Here is a 17,567-nt window from a genome sequence, read left to right as displayed (position 1 = left end):
ACACCTCAGTTCAGCAATTAAATTCAAATTAAATTAAATTAAATTCAGCAATTAAAATCTAGGTAAGAATTAAGGCAAAGAATGATCTAGTTTGCCTTCACAAAAGAATCCAAGCATATGTAGGAGAGATCATGGAGGTTGAAAGGTAACTAATTGGGTTTGGGGGAGGATGAGAGTGAGGAATCCAGTATGATACTTAGGTTGAGAGCATACACAGAATGGTAGGACCCCTGACAGCATCAGGAGAGAAAACCAGAACTGAAAAACTTTAGAGAGAAATTTATTAAATTGTGTGGTGGGGTGGAGTGGGGAGCTGAAAAAAGGTGGTCTGTTCCACTCCTTACCCCATAGTTTAAATTATATAGGGTTCAAAATAAGGAAAAAGGAAACAGCAGCTGATTAGCCAGAATAGAGTTTCCAAATAAGATAGGTAGGTTGCTTGAAATGTATAATTGGGAAAAAATGTCTTACATTAGCCTTAGGATCTGGATTCCCTGGAAGGTTTTTGGGATCAGCATAACCTAAAGTGCTTAGTTAAGCATTAAATAAGTCTGACCTCTAAGCAACAAATCTGGTTTCTTAGCACACAGAGCTAAGTTCAAACATTGCTCAAAGCTTTCCCACAACAGTAATAGGGAAATTAGGAATAGGACATTTCAAACAGGATGTCTTGTAGACATGCTAAACTCAATATGTCCTCAAAGAACTTACATTCAATTGGTAGGTCAGAGGAAGGAGGAAAGAAAAGTAATAACATACATAGACATGCACACACATATGTATGAATATGCATGCATGCAACACATAAGTATATATGTGTACAGAGAGAAATATAAAGACAATAAATATAAATATAAATACATAAAAATATAAATATAGATACATAAATACAAGGTGTCCCCAAAGTCTTAATAAAGTTTTAAGCTTTAGTAGCTTAATACTCTATTAAAGTCTTTAGGGGCAGCTAGGTAGCATGGTGGATAGGGTACCAGGACTAAAATCAAAAGACTCATTTTTCTGAGTTCAAATATGGCTTCAGACGCTAGTTAGGTAACCCTGGGCTAGTCAATTAATCCTGTTTGCCTCAGTTTCTTTTCCTATAAAATGAGCTGGAAAAGGAAATAGCAAACCACTCCAGTATCTTTGCCAAAAAAATCCCTAAATGGAGTTAGAAAGAGTTGGACATGACTGAATAATAAGGTTTTTAGGATATAAAATAAATGAAAGTTATTTTATTTTAGGAGGAAAAGCTAGAGGATCTGTAAAGATTTCCTGGTGAGAATATAAACAGGAGAATGTAAACTCAATCACTCAATTGCATACATATTATTGCACTGAACTGCTGGTATCATCACACTAGTCATGTTATCCTATTCTTTTGTGACCCCTTTTTTTCTCTTTTTTTTTATTATAGCTTTTATTTACCAGATATATGCATGGGTAATTTTTCAGCATCGACAACTGCAAAACCTTTTGTTCCAATTTTCCCCCTCCTTCCCCCCTCCCCCAGATGGCAAGTTGACCGATATATGTTAAATATGTTAAAGAATAAGTTAAATACAATATATGATTCATGTCCAGTTATTTTGCTGTACAAAAAGAATCGGACTTTGAAATAGTGTACAATTAGCCTGTGAAGGAAATCCAAAATGCAGGCAGACAAAAATAGAGAGATTAGGAATTCTATGTAGAGGTTCATAGTCACCTCCAAGAGTTCTTTCCCTGGGTGTAGCTGGTTCAGTACTGCTCTATTGGAACTGATTTGGTTCATCTCATTATTGAAGCTGGCCACGTCCATCAGAACTGATCATCATATAGTATTGTTGTTGAAGTGTATAATGATCTCCTGGTTCTGCTCATTTCACTCAGCATCAGTTCATGTAAGTCTCTCCAGGCCTCTCTGAAATCATCCTGTTGGTCATTTCTTACAGACCAATAATATTCCATAACATTCATATACTACAATTTATTCAGCCATTCTCCAATTGATGGGCATCCATGCAGTTTCCAGTTTCTGGCCACTACAAAGAGGGTTGCCACAAACATTTTTGCACAGACAGGTCCCTTTCCCTTCTTTAAAATCTCTTTGGGATACAAGCCCAGTAGAAACACTGCTGGATCAAAGGGTATGCACAGCTTAATAACTTTTTGAGCTTAGTTCCAAATTGCTCTCCAGAATGGCTGGATGTATTCACAATTTCACCAACAATGTATCAGTATGTGACCTCTTTCATGATAAAGAATGTCCCTCATTTAAGCCATTGCATATAAGACTCAAAATGAGATCAAAATGGAGGCCCTTATCACAGCCAACTCCTATGCTAAAAGGCACATGCCATGACATTTTATTTTGGCCTTAAAACAATCTCTATATTTTTTTCCATAGGTCATCTAAAATCTGACTTTTTTGGCCTCAGAAAAAAATTATTTTTCTTTGTTCTGTCATACTTCATTTATGCAATGCGACTTGCTTGGCAAAATAGCCTTACCATCATTTTTCTCCCTTTCTTTCATCATTGGCCCCTGTTCCTTTGACAGTTTACAGAATTGGCCTGTAATTAATTGCCCATTAACCTCCAAGAAAACTCATTCACTTTTAAACATATCAGGTTATAGGATCATAGGGTCATCATATTTTAAGTTGAAAGGGATTATATATAATCCAATCCTACCTTTAATTTTGTACATATTTTTAAAAGATGTTCTAATGCATAGCATTTCATCTTGAAAGTCAATAATAGGAACTTAGTGATGTAAAGAATCATGGTCATTAAGATTCCAGGAAATACCATTCCAGAATATATTCTCTTATAATAATCTCTCTATGGGTATGTTTCCTGCAAATCTAATACAGCAGTGGGAATACATCCTATTGTGGATACATTTATTAAATCTAGTATTTAAATTGGACAAAGCATGAAACAGGTTTGGGAATAGTCACAGCTTCCAACTACATCACTATGAGGAAAAATACCAAAATGAAGGTAATGTTAAAAGATATTTACAGGAAAATAGTATTTGAGATCTATGAGCAAAGAAGAGGCTCTAACATCTTGAGAAATAAATTGCTGTTTTCAGTAAACTAGAGATAAATTTCAACAAACAAATTAAATGAATGATGATTGCCTCTTCTATGTAAGTCCCTATGCTAGACTCCATGGGGATGCAAAAGAATGGGACACCTGTTGTTGATTAGGCAAACTCTGGATCAGGAAAAGGGAAATCTCTGCCTAGATAAAGACTGGGCTGGATCCAAACTGGAAGATGAGCAATCACTTTCTCCAAAGTGAGTTAGGTGGTACTAGGATATCATCAAGAGACTGAAATTCAAACTCTTAAAACATGTGGGGAAAGCTGGCAGTAGGAACTGAGATTTAGGAGAGGAAAGCCTTCCAGATCAGTTGGCAAGATTCAGTGAGTAGGAGGGCTGGAGAGCCAGTTATGTGTCTGGCTCAGTCTGATTCCACAGTTTGGATCTTTTTATGGAGGCTGCTTATACTTTTGCCTCTTCATTCTCTGGCTTCCTTCAAGTCTTACCTCAAACACAGCTGGTAACTTCCTCTCTGAGATTACTTCTCATTAATTCAGTATATATTTTATATGTATGTATATCTCCTTAGTTGTTTACATATTGTCTCCCTCATTAGACTATGAATTCGGGGGTTAGTTTTTACCTTTCTTTATATCCCCAGTGCTTAGCATAATGTTCAGTATATAGTAGGGCTTAATGCTTTTTATTGAATAAAAACAAGCAATTGTTAAGATCTACAAGATAAATAGGAATTGACACAACTTTTTAAGACCAAAAGTTATTTTCCCAATGTATGGAGGAGCAAAGAATAGACAATTCTCAAAAAAAAAGACACATCTTCATAATAACTATATGCAAAAATGTTCCAAATTAGTACTGATAAGAGACTTGCAAATTAGAACACTTTTAAGGTCTTATCTCACACTCATTAAATAAGCAAAAATGATACGAAGTGAAAGTAGTCATTGTTGGAGTGACTATAGGAAGCTGGAACCTAATACACATCAAGTGGAAATAAGGATTATAGCAACCATTCTAACTGGGACAATCAAGGAAATACTCCTGGAAGAGGTGGCATTTGAATCAAGTTTGGGATAAATAGTTTCCCAATCTATACTTCTACCAAATGTTTTCTCTCAAAGATGTGTACAGTGTACTACAATCAGAGATTTGAGCAGCACATTCTTTGAGAATGACATCAGAGAAGACAATAGCATCATTCCCACAATCTGATCCCAGTCTCAGACCAGTCCCAGTCAGTCTTCCGACAGAACTGGTTTTGAATTCCAGTTCTTATTCCCATGAGAAACTTACTCTCTGTGACCCTCAGCTCACCCTTTGATTAAATGGAAAAAACAATACTCTCCTTAGATATTTCATAAGGTATTTGTGAGGTAAGTCAATTGTAAATATTTAAAATATGAATAAGAATTAGGAAAGCATTTTTTAAAACTACATTCTCAAAACATTGTATGGTTTAAGTCTATTTTTTTCCTCTCAGAAAAAATAATGTTCTACAAAGGAAAAATTCTATCCCTGCAATGTGGTATAGTGGGAAGAACTTAGGATTTGGGATCAAAGGATCTGAGTTCAAATCCTGGCATTGCTGCTTATTGAACAAGTCACTTCTCATTTCTGTGCCTCAGTTTCCTCATATGTAAAATGAAGAGGGGTTAGACATAATGACTTCTAAGGTCCCTTCCACTTTTAAGTGTATGAGCCTACAACTCAGTCCATGGCTCCATGGAAGTTAAACATGAGAAATACCACTGAGAGCAGCAATGGAAACAACGGTAGATTGGAGAGCAGATGGTCATGCTGCCCACCTAGGTAGATGGATGAAAGCTCATCATAAACCAAGGTGTTTGGTATTTGGTGAAGGGGAAGATAGGGCTTCGTGTGGCAATGGATTCCTCGAAGACTGGCTAGTTAGCCATTGAGGAATGCTCAAGGCTTAGTTATTCAGTATTCTTGGTTGGCATTTGCCACCATACATGGGTCTTCTAAAACAAAGGATCATAATCCTGTCTATGTTAATTTCATAGAAGTTCTACTTTTTAAACCACATCCCCTAAGCATTAGCTTCTGATCCTCAAAACATCCTTAGAAGGAAGGTGGGAGCAGGAGAAGGGGAATTATTATCTCCATTTTGGAGACAGGCAAACGGTAGCTCAGAAGCTGTGAATTACTTGACCACATTCAGATAGTAAGGTAAAGGATGGGGCAGAGAATAGGAATCCAAGTCTCCTGCTCCTAGTGAATAGTTTCATTTGCCAACAGGATTGTAGAGGTATTCTTTGATCCAAAGGATGGAATTGTTTCCAATTACATTACATGCCCCCTGCTTTACAAACACTGTTTGTTCTCAGGAAGAAGCCAGACAAATTCTTCAACACAAAAAGCCTTACTCATCACCCTGGCTTGATTCCAAGTAAGAACCAAATCTTTACTGGTACATCAAGTAGAGATCCTCCTGGACTTACTTAATTATGAGGTTTACAGTTAGCAACAGCATGGCAAGTGTTCCAGATGTGTGTGTATACTGAGGGGCGAAATTCTTTGAAGCCTTTATTTTATTCTCCTTCCCCAAAAGGTCTTGTATACAAAAGGAAGCTCTGATAAGGATCAGGCACAGACAGTGAGAAAGTTGACATATTTGACCTTATACCTAGAGGCCTGTTTTACTGGGGAAACAGGCCTTCCAGATCTGTTTGGAAAATAAAATTAAATTCATTTGCCATAAGAGGATGTTTATTTATATCTCTGGCCCTTTTCCTAACGCAAAGGAGATGGAGTTGGAGGTGGGAAGAGGAAGACAAGATCCAGACGAGTTGAAGGATGGAAAATTCAGAATTTCTTTCAGGCAGCTTATTTCCTGCTTAACTGTATACATTCATATACACATGCATATATATATATATATATGTAATATATATATATATATGTGTGTGTGTGTGTATGTGTGTGTATGTATAAATACATTACTGTGTATAATGTATACAAATACATATATAAATATATACACTTAAAATACATCTACATATGTATTATATATGATTACATATATGTATAATTTTTTTTGCTCAGGCAGTTGGGGTTAAGTAACTTGCCCAGGGTCACACAGCTAGGAAGTGTTAAGTGTCTGAGACTAGATTTGAACTCAGGTCCTCCTAACTTCAGGGCTGGTGCTCTATCCACTGTGTGGATAGCTGCCTCTGTGTGTGTGTGTGTGTGATTACAAGGGACTATATATCTGTAATTTGATTGGTATAGAGAACTCCTAAGTAAGGAAACTTTCTCTACCAAATCTTAGAGAGTTGCCTATGACTCCAAGAGGTTAAGTGCACAGCCAGTATATGTCAGAATAAAATATATTCAAGTTCACTCAGCTCTCTTTGTCTATTCTTCTCTCTCTATCCCTTTCCCTCTCTCTTTCTCCTATCTTCTGTCTCTCCTCCCTCTGTCTCTATCTCTGTCTCTCTCTCATATAAACGTGTGTGTATGTGAACTTTAAGAAAATTAAACCCAAAAATTTCAATTAATCAAAAAAAAAAAAGGTAAAGTAAGGCACAATTGTTTAACAATAACAGCATGGGGCTTTGCACATGTAGCATAAGTCATCTAATTTTTGAAGCAGGCATTAGTCTGCTGAGACTAAGAGGTTAGAGTTCTTGGCCAAGGTCACCCAGTTAGGAAGAACAAGGAAGTGAGAAAGGACAGAAAGAAAAGTACTGGCTAACTTTTACTATGGATGTGTCCAACTTTTTAATTGAGGATGAAGGTAGACCCAAGCAGGAAATTTAAAGTTCAGGAGACTCAAACCTAAATCAGACCTTGGACACAATTTAATGTCAAATACCTTTACTTTACTTGCATATGACATACATTCTAAGTCCCAAAGGGGTTAAATGAAACCTGCCCAATATCTTAAAGCTTATAAATAACAGAGCCAGGGTTTCGGCTCAAGTATTCCGACTCCAATCCCAGAGCTCTTTTAATTACGTCATCTTTCTTATGATTACTCTTGATTTCTTGCTTCTCCATTTCTTCATATGGAATAGAAATCTGTCTCCCTTAAACTGTAACCCACTGATTCAAATTCTGCTCTCGAGAGTAGCTGTTTGAAGATAGGCTCCCTCTTAAGCCCTCTTCTCCAAGACTAACTCAGTCTGTTGTTTCAGTAGATATGTTTCAGCATGCTATAATTTCCAGGCTTCTCACCATGCTTTTGGATGAACTTATCCTTTTCTAAATTGCCTCCATTTGGTTACTATTCTTTTTAAATTTCCCCACAACTGGTCAACAATGTTGTAGATGGGGACAAAGGAACACAGGATTATCACTACTCTTATCAGGAACACTATGCCTCTATGATCTCAACCCAAGATTCATTAGTTTTTGTTGTTGTTCTTTTAACTACTAGTCATACTGTTGACTCATTCAGAGCCTGCTGTCTGCTAAAATCCTTAGGGTTTCCTTTTCAAGATGATTAAGTTCATTTTTTGAACATGTATGAGTTTATTTTCCCTCTGTTAACATTCATCTTGTTAATTTTTCTCAATGAAACTCTTGCCTATGTTTTCCCATAAATTCTCCAGTATGGGTCTCTCCAGTATGTCGGTGGCTTCCTCACTTTCTCTGGATACTACAAGACCCATGGAGTGTATAAACTGTCTTTAGCTTATTCCTTGTTATTGTAAATGACAAGCCCATCTTCCTTTTGGCTTAAAATGTTTGATGACATCTTTTACTCTCCTTCTTACTTTCACTCTCCTTGTTTATAATATCTGCCTCTACCATGTCCCTTGGATAATTCTCATCTTAAAAGACTTCAATGACTAATATTTTATGGCTTACAGCCAGACATCATTAGGTATCCTTCCCAGCATCCAGAATTTGGCAACTATGCCTTCTGGGTCTCTCCATTCAACTTGTTGATAGTTTAACCCTTGGCTCAAAGGACCAGTTGTGTGGGACTCTGTTTTCATTAGTGGAATTGATTTCTCAATGCTGTTTGCTTGTATAAAGTGTGGGTGATGTTGGTAAGAGCTAGAGAAAATAGAAAACTAAGCTTTTTCGTATTTCAGCCTCAAGAGATAATGTTCCAACCTCTCTTCAGGTCACTAAAGGGAGAGAAAGACCCTGGAAAGACCCTGACATATAGAGGAGCTGGAAATATCTAATATATTCCCATCTCTAGCTGCTAAACTAGAAACTTCAGGAAAACTCCCTAGGGTGAGATCTGGAACTCTCTCTCTTAATTGAGCTGAGTTATCTCATTCTCAATGAGAAAATTCCTTCACTCTTTATTATCTGGCATATATTCTATGTATACCTTTCTCAAACTTCTGTTTGCTATTTGTTTGGACAAATGGGCTTATTGTCTATTTGCTGATTGTATTCATTGCAGAACTGACATTTGGTTGGAAATCAAGTCTTGAATATATGGGGGCATTTCTTTCCTATTAAACAATGGTACAAGGAATAGAGATTGAACCCCAAAATTATATTCCCTAAACTATTAATATTTTAGGGAGCAGATTCTGTCTCAGTACCCTGTTCTCCAAGGGAAGCAGAGTGACCAGCCACTGGCCTCAACCTCTCTCTTTCTTTCCTGGCAGGAATAAAAGCCTCTCTTTGAGGAAGGTGAGGGAAGAAGACACTAAAGATGTTTATTCTTGCCTCCCTATAAGCTACATCTAGACAGATCTATGGAGATACACATAATCTATGTGTCCATATGGAAAAAAAAAATTAGGGCCACAGCCTCCTTACAAAATAAAGTGTTGAATGGGATAGAGGTACAGTTATGACATGCCCCAGTTGATTAATGTATGGATGCCAGTGTGGAAGCAGATCTTCCAGGAAAATAAACATCCAATACCTTGATTATTTGAATTCAAAATAATGGTTCTTATGGTTCTCATTTCTAAAGTTCTCAAAATTTTACAAAATATTTTTTCATACAATAATGGTCAGTCGCCAAGCATTTGTTAAATGACTACTCTTTGTCAGACATTGTTTTAAGTGCTGGAAGGCAGATACAAGTATTACCACCACCATTTTAGAAATTAGGAAAAATAAAGGTAAAAACATATGATTAAACTGGGATAGATAGGAAGCAATAGAACCAGGACTTGAAACTAGGTTTTCGGAAATAGTAGTTGATTTTTGCTGCTTTTACTTCCTAATCTCTAAATGGCATGAACTGAGTGAAGACCTTTCATCAGAATGTGGCCTCAACCTATGCTCTAATTGTGACTAGAGACAAGTTGAGCTACAGCTAAAGCTGAAGATGTTCGATTATCTTAGATAAATTTATTACATTACCCTCCTGTTCCCCCACCCCGACCTTTTCATTAGCATTTAAGTACCTAATGGTAAAGAGTGTGTTATTGAATAGCATTCTTTGGGTAGATTTTCATGTCAGAATGGGAGTTTGTGCTTTGCACTCTGCACTCCTTTACTGACAATACCTTGTCTATTGGAAGTTGCCTTTTCTCATGAGCTTATAATAAATGCTTTTTTGCTTTTCTACCTTGAGAATCTCTCATTTTAATTCAAGTAGGGGATCATAGCTGTCTTCCACATCTCTCTCTCTTTCTTTTTTTGAGGCCATTGGAGTTAAAGACTTGCCCAGGAACACACAGCTAGTAATGTCAAGTATCAGGTCCCCCTGACTCCATGGCAGGTGCTCTATTCACTACCTCATGGTTACCTTTTTGCACTTTTTTGACATAGTTCATAGCTCCTTCTTCTTGAGTATCATCTCCTCTTTTTCCATTGCTCTGCTGTGTTGTGGTGTTCTACCCATCTAATCATTTTCTCTTAATGTTTTTAGTCCAATACCCTTATCTTCCCTCCTAAATCTTCTCTTACTCCCTACTTTCTTGTATCTGTTAATAGCACGATCATCCTTTCAATCATCCAGCTCAACATCCTCTGTTTCCCTTTCCTCATTCCTAACATTCACCTTTCATCATTTCTACTTCCACAACATTTCTTGAATCAGACCCCTCCACTCCATTAAAAAAACCATTATCCTAATTTATATCCTCACCATGTCATGCTTAAACTATTGTAATAGCCTTTTTAATTCCCAGCCTCCAGTTTCTCCTTTTACTAGTTCATATTTTGTGCATTTTATTAAACCAATCCCAACCACACTGTTCTCCTGTTAAAAATTTTTCAATGAACCTTTACTGTTTCTTATTCTCATATTTAATGCCTTGTTAGTAGAAATGCATTCGTCTGACTCCAAGTCCTTTACTCTTTCCCACTAAGCTGTATTGCTTTAGATGGGCTTATAGGATTTTAAAACTGTAAGGCAACTAAGAAATGTGCCGATGTCACATTCACACGATAAACCAAGTAAACCAAGAAGGATTGGTAGCTTGTAGAAATAGACATTACTAGAAAATTAGACTCATCTTCTCCAGGCCTCCTCATTTTTCATCAAATCCTCTAATCATATTGAGTATATATCTTTTAAATATTGATCTTTATTCCATAACCGTCTCCTTCTATAAAACAGTGGATTATAGCTGGGGAAACAACATGGATGGTAGATTTTTTTTTAGAGAACCAGTCACAGGAGATTGATGCCTTAAGGGCATATTACTAACTTTGGATCTGAATGGGTATTTGGGCATATTTGAAAAGTGACATCTCCAAGAGTTTATTAAGCAAGAATCAAAACCTACATAACCTATATAAGATTGCTTGTATCTTGGGGAGAGGAAAGGTAAGGAAGTTAGGAAGAAAAGAACATTTGGAACTTAAAATCTTACAAAAATCAGTTGAAAGTTGAAAAAAAAAGTTGAAAGCTCTATTTATATATAATTGGAAAAATAAAATGCTACTGAATAAAAAAGAAACAAGATCTACTCACTACTAATGTTAATTTTAGTCATTGTAACTAACTTCTTTTAAATCTAAAAAGAATAACTATTTTCCATTTCTCTAAAGTGATGAAAAACATAAATTATAAATGCATTACTGGTAAAGACCTTTGTTTTATAAACCTTTTCTCCCCTTATGGGTTGGCATCTGTTTCTGATTAGAGAATAGTGAGGTGGCCATGATAACTGGGAGTCAGGAGGCTAGGTAAATAGGAAACATGCTACATAGAAATATATTATCATATTGTATTTATATTATATATATATATATTATTTATTTTAGTATTAATGCTATATAATATTACAATATTGTATTTAGAAATACACATTTTATTAGATAAGTATATATATATGCATATATATATATACACACACATATGTGAATAAAATATATGATATCCACACATACATACACTTTAGCTCCAAGTGAGCACCTAGAAGAAAGGTTAACCAGCTACTGGGGAAGACCCCTGGCTTAGCCACTCAGCAAAGTGGTGGAGCATATCTACACATGGGCATCCCCATCTTGACAACAGGACACATTCGGAGACTGAGTTTTAAACCTCATAGATTTAATTTTCCCTAAATGGCCTTGCTGCTCTCAGCCAACTATTTTAGGACTTTACCTCATTCAGGACCCTTTCATCCCTACTTAACATGGTTTATTTTAGTCTTTCTTCCACAGGAGCCAATATATACAGAAACATTTCAAACGTATCTCTTCTTTCACTTTTTACTTTCAGGAAGGATGCAACAAAAGAATCTCTGCATCAAAAGAAGCCTACCTGTTAGACCAATTTGATCTTGAGTAAGGACAAAATCTCTGCCATATAGGAAATGGATACAGGGACCAAATCAAAATGAGATAGTAAGTTTGTTTCATGGCATCAGATTGGGGGAAATTCCAAATGTTGGGGGAGAGAGGTTGGATTTTTTTAAGTTTCTGTCTCTTTTCAAATATTGACTTACTTAAAAAGAAAAAAAAAAGAAAGAAAAAGAAAAAAAAAAAACAACTTCAAGCCTGGGTTCTTATACAAATTTAATGAAAAAAATTTGGTATACTTTTCTTCTTTCCGGATAGAGTACAGTGGAAAAAGTCAAAGAATTTTTTTTAAGAGGTAACTATTATTAGTGCCCTTTTATAATTGAGAAAATAAGCACTCAGAGAAGGCTAATGACTTAGTCAATGTCACACAGCTGACCTGTGTCACTGAACCAGTATGCAATTCTAGGTCGTCATCATAGTTGGAGTTATCTCTTTCTCTTCTCTTCTTCCTGTCCTCCTCCTCTTTTTCTCCTCCATCTCCTCCTTTTCTTCTTTTCTCTTCCTCCTTTTTCTCCACCTCCTTTTCCCCCCCTCCTATTCTAAGCTGTCTGCTTTGTTCTCTGGGAAATGGCAAGATAATGGAAGCTTGAGTACAAACTTCCATTGTGATAGGTTTTTAGGGGGTGTAATTCCAAATTATACTTAACTTTGGTGGCCAATCTATGTAAAAGTGGCTTTTTTTTTCCCACTTTACTTTCATTTTGCATGTTTGTTTTTGTTTTTTTGCTGAGACAATTGGGGTTAAGTGACTTGCCCAGAGAGACACAGCTAGGTAGGGTTAAGTGTCTAAGACCAGATTTTAACTCAGATCCTTCTGATTTCAGGGTGGTACTTTATCTACTACACCACCTACCTGTCCTTGCATATTGTTTTTTCAACAAAGAATGCTTAGACATCTTAACTGGGATAGATTGGTTCCAATTGTGTGGGAAGGTACTTATATGACAAAATACTTAAAGTATCATTACAAAGAATAAAATATCATCATGAGCCTTTTTTTGGCTTTTGGAAGAAAGGTAAAGAATAACTGCTTTCTTTTTCTATATATCTTGAATATCAGACCTTTAAAAGAGAGATTTAATGCATATTAGGTGTAGAAGGTTCAGAAGTAATTTGAAGACTATATTATGGTATTCAATACACCTCAAAACATCAAATATTGGAATAAAGACTCTTGGAAACCTATTTTTTTTTTCCCTATTTTCCTTTCCAATTCTAAGTGCCTTGCTCTTGTTTGGGTAAGAACATTTCAATTTGATGTTAATCAAAACTTTTTGTTTTTGTCTCTCATGATTCTTTCCATTCGTTGTTTGGTCAAGAAATCTTCCAACCATAGTTGTGAAAAGCATCTGCTTCCCTTCCCTTATAAATTGTTTATAACATTCCCTTTAATACCTGAGTTTGTATACATTTAGAGCTCACTGTAATATATGCTATGAGATGTTTGACTAAGCCCAAATTTCTCCCAAGCTGCTTTCCTGTTTTTCCAACAGTTTATATAGAGTAATGAGCCTTTATCCTACCTATGAATGTCCTTGATTATTCCAAAATTGCTTGGGTTTATTCTGAAATTGCTTCTGAACCCAATTTGTTTCATTATCAACTTTTAATTGTTTTGATGATTATTTCCTTGTAGTACTTTTAGGTATTTAGCTTTTTGAAACTTCAGTTTCTTCATATGTAAAACAGAAATGATTGTAGTAGCTATCCTCAATGATTTTATTTTTGGTTGTTTTTTTTTTTTTTTTTTTTTTTGATTTGGAGTTAGAACATTTGTTTAAAATCTAAGTCAATCCTCTCCTTTTTCTTTTTTTTTTTTTTTTTTTTTTTTTTTTTTTTTTTAATTTTTTATTTTATTTTATAATTATAACATTTTTTGACAGTACATATGCATGGGTAATTTTTTACAACATTATCCCTTGCACTTACTTCTATTCAGATTTTTTCCCTTTCTCCCCCAACCCCCTCCCCCAGATGGCAAGCAGTCTTATATATGTTAAATATATTACAGTATAATTTAGATACAATATATGTGTGTAGAACCGAATTTTTTGTTGCACAGGAAGAATTGGATTCAGAAGGTAAAAATAACAGTTTACATTCATTTCCCAGTCCTTTTCTGGATGTAGCTGGTTCTGTCCATCATTAATCAATTGGAATTGGATTAGCTCTTCTCTATGTTGAAGAAATCCACTTCCATCAGCATACATCCTCGTACAGTATCATTGTTGAAGTGTATAATGATCTTCTGGTTCTGCTCGTTTCACTCAGCATCAGTTGATGTAAGTCTCTCCAAGCCTCTCTGTATTTCTCCTGTTGGTCATTTCTTATAGAACAGTAATATTCCATAACATTCATATACCATAGTTTACCCAACCATTCTCCAATTGATGGACATCCATTCATCTTCCAGCTTCTAGCCACTATGAAAAGGGCTGCCACAAACATTTTGGCACATACAGGACCCTTTCCCTTCTCTAGTAGTTCCTTGGGGTATAAGCCCAGTAGTAGTATGGCTGGGTCAAAGGGTATGCACATTTTGATAACTTTTTGGGCATAATTCCAGATTGCTCTCCAGAATGGTTGGATTCTTTCACAACTCCACCAACAATGCATCAGTGTCCCAGTTTTCCCACAGCCCCTCCAACATTCATCGTTATTTGTTCCTGTCATTTTAGCCAATCTGACAGGTGTGTAATGATACCTCAGAGTTGTCTTAATTTGCATTTCTCTGATCAATAGTGATTTGGAACACTCTTTCATATGAGTGGAAATAGTTTTAATTTCATCATCTGAAAATTGTCTGTTCATATCCTTTGACCATTTATCAATTGGAGAATGGCTTGATTTCTTATAAATTAAAGTCAATTCTCTGTATATTTTGGAGATGAGGCCTTTATCAGAACCTTTAACTGTAAAAATTTTTTCCCAATTTGTTACTTCCCTTCTAATCTTGTTTGCATTAGTTTTGTTTGTGCAGAAACTTTTTAATTTGGTGTAATCAAAATGTTCTATTTTGTGATCAATAATGGTCTCTAGTTCTCCCTTGGACACAAACTCCTTCCTCCTCCACAAGTCTGAGAGGTAAACCATCCCATGTTCCTCCAATTTATTTATGATTTCGTTCTTTATGCCTAAATCTTGGACCCATTTTGATCTAATCTTAGTATGTGGTGTTAAATGTGGGTCCATGCCTAGTTTCTGCCATACTAATTTCCAGTTTTCCCAGCAGTTTTTGTCAAATAATGAATTCTTATCCCAAAATTGGGGATCTTTGGGTTTGTCAAAGATTAGATTGCTATTTTTATTCACTATCTTGTCCTGTGAACCTAACCTATGCCACTGATCAACTAGTCTATTTCTTAGCCAATACCAAATGGTTTTGGTGACTGTTGCTTTATAATATAGCTTTAAATCAGGTACACTTAGACCACCTTCCTCTGACTTTTTTTTCATTAGTTCCCTTGCAATTCTCGGCCTTTTATTCTTCCATATGAATTTTGTTGTTATTTTTTCTAGGTCATTAAAATAGTTTCTTGGGAGTCTGATTGGTATAGCACTAAATAAATAGATTAGTTTGGGGAGTATTGTCATCTTTATTATATTCGCTCGGCCTATCCAAGAACATTGAATGTCTTTCCAGGTTGTTTTTTTTTTAAGCTCAAATAATATAAAGAATATGAAATACTTTGAAAACTTTAAAGAAACATATGCATTATAGTCATGGTTGTTGTTATTGTTATCGCCTTCTTGCCCATTTCTGTCTTCAACGAGATTTCATAGCAATCTACTGTTTGGCTCTCAAGCAGTATATAGGGCTAGTTTTCTCATCTTTTGGGATTCATAAAGTGACAATATTATCACTTATTAATACTTCTTGCACTTAGAATGTCCCAAGCCTATCTTAAATTTTTTTCTGCTTTATACCTGTGCTCCAAAACTTGATCTTCTAATCAGAGAGGTTGTTCAGTTGTTGTAGGAATGATTCTTTCTGGATTCAAACAAATCTTTCACTCTCATTGGCTCATGGTGACTCTGTAGCTCTTGATCTCTTTCTTTCTCCAGTATTCTGAGTTGATATATTAACATTAACACCACTTCCTAAGTCTTTCAGATTTTTAGAGTCATTTCTATTTGTCGTTCTGTCTTTTTTTTTTTTAACTTGAGAGATCAACTTTTCTTCTCCTAACTCTTCACATACTCTTCATATTGGTCCATAGTATTACTAAAAGCTTTGTCTATCTTAAATTACCCCTGTCCTTCCTTCTTTCCTTTCCTCCTTTCCTCTCACCATTCCTCCTTTCTTTCTTCCCTCTCTCCCTCTCTGTCCCTCCCACTAAGGAGACAGCAAGCACAATGGAAAAAACATTAATTCTATTATCAGATGACTGCTGTTAGATCCTTCCTCTGAAACTTTGACTTTGGGCGTGTTCCTTTACTTTCCTGAAGTTCAGTTTCCTCATCTGTAGGATGAGGATTTGGCCAAATGGCTTCTGAGGTTCTTCCAAGCTCTGGATATATGAGCTATGAGTAAATATGTTTTTTTCTGAACAAATTTGTTAAGCTGATGTTGAATAAACAGAAGAAAAACTTGATGCCCTAGATAACAGATTGTTAAGCACACCTTTGCTGTTTCTCACTAAGATAGAATAACTTGGCAAGAACATGGGGCTGGCTCAGCACAACCTTTCACTACCAATAAAATATGGCTCAAAGAATTTATTGTACATGGACTTCAGTAGTACAATCTTGTTAATATCTTACTGATAATATCTGTGAATATAAAATTGCCTATTTGTTATTTATGTCCAAGGTATGGATATAAAACCTTGAAGAAACTGATCAAACTGCTGATAAGTGTTTTATGGGGAACCAGAAGTTATATTTTATATCATGCCAGATAGATTCATGAAGATTTCTCCAATTGTGTTAGGTAGATCCTGTTTGAATATTCAAAGTCTTTGAAATCACCAGGAGGATGAGGTGGGATGATAACATGCGAGGGATAAAAATTATTAGGGAATATATTGTAAATCATATCCAGGATGCAGTTGACTTTCTTTTTTGCATGAATGTAGATCAAATATTTAAGAATGAATTTTGATTGGAAACTATGGGTGAGTTGGTTGTATAGTTCCAGGTTAAATAGTATTCATAAAATTTTAAAGATTTTAATCATGAGAGGCAACCTTATTCAGCAGCATACCTCTCTTTAACTAGAGGGATTTCTATTACATTATTGCAATTAGGGGGGGCACATTGCTGCAAGTACTAAAACTCACCCAGGAATGCAAGTGGACTTCAGAACACTTAAGAACAAAGAGAATGAAATTGAAATTGAGGGGCATGATGAGAGTTACATAAACATTTCTTTTTTAAACAAACTTAAGTAAAATCTTATCACCATAATACCACTGGAACTACAACAGTGGGAGACAATTCACATGCTAAATTAATCAAGATGAGTTGGCAGTCACACAACAATAACATGATTAAGAATAATCCTTGATTTATGATTGTACCATTAAATCTAACCATTTCCTAAGGAAAGAAACAATTAAGAATTTTTAAAATAAAAAACCTAGTCAAAAAAAAAAGTCTTCTTAAATAGTATATGCACACATTCTTTTTGCTCTCTGAAATAGCAAACTTTCTAACATGGATAAAGTGGGATAACAAATAAATCTATGGTAACTGAATGTAAATGCACATTAACTTTATGTCTAAAGAATACAAACCAATTTAATCAACAGTTGTTAATCACTGAGAAACACATTTGCAAAAGAAAGGCAGTTGTACTATACAGAAA

This window comes from Sminthopsis crassicaudata, chromosome 2 (genome assembly GCF_048593235.1).
Source record: "Sminthopsis crassicaudata isolate SCR6 chromosome 2, ASM4859323v1, whole genome shotgun sequence".
Classification (NCBI taxonomy): domain Eukaryota; kingdom Metazoa; phylum Chordata; class Mammalia; order Dasyuromorphia; family Dasyuridae; genus Sminthopsis; species Sminthopsis crassicaudata.
The sequence above is the reverse complement of the archived record's forward strand: the minus strand, read 5'-3'. Positions refer to the sequence as shown.